Genomic DNA, 736 nt, shown 5'->3' on the forward strand with positions numbered 1-736 from the left:
CCCCCTCCCAGTTCCTGCTACCCTGTCCTTGCCACCATGTCTCTGCCACCCTGTCCCTGCCACCCTGTCTCTGCCACCCTGTCCCTACCACTATGTGCCTGCCACCCTGTTTCTGCCACCCTGTCCCAGCCACTCCTTCCCAGACACCCTTTTATCATGTTAAGACCCCTGTTCTTTAAAAAAAAAAACAAAAAAAGGAAAAAATAAATAAAAACCTCAAAAAAGAAAAAAAAAGGAAAAAAGAAGACAGCACCCAGAAAACACCCAAAAGAAGACAACACCCAATTGAAGAGGACAATGCCCAGAAAACACCCAAACAAAGACAACACCCAGAAAACATCCTAAAGATGACAGCACCCAGAAAACAACAAAAAGAAGAAAACACCCAGAAAACATCCAAAAGAAGAAGAAAATGCCCAGAAAACACCCCAAAGAAAACACCAAGAAAACAACAAAAAGCAAACAACACCCAAAAGAAGACAATGCCCAGAAAACACTCAAAAGACAACACCCAGAAAACATCCAAAAGACAACAGCACCCAGAAATCACCCAAAAGAAGAAAACACCCAGAAAACACCCAAAAGAAGGCAGCACCCAGAAATCACTCCAAAGAAGAAGCGAACACCCAAAATAATATGTAGAAAATACCCAAAAGAAGACACCCAGAAAACACTGAAAACACACAACCCAGAAAGAAAACACAAAAACAACCCCCAAAAAGGAAGAAAATCCCAA

Source organism: Galeopterus variegatus, unplaced genomic scaffold (assembly GCF_000696425.1).
Source record: "Galeopterus variegatus unplaced genomic scaffold, G_variegatus-3.0.2 Scaffold5830, whole genome shotgun sequence".
Lineage (NCBI taxonomy): Eukaryota > Metazoa > Chordata > Mammalia > Dermoptera > Cynocephalidae > Galeopterus > Galeopterus variegatus.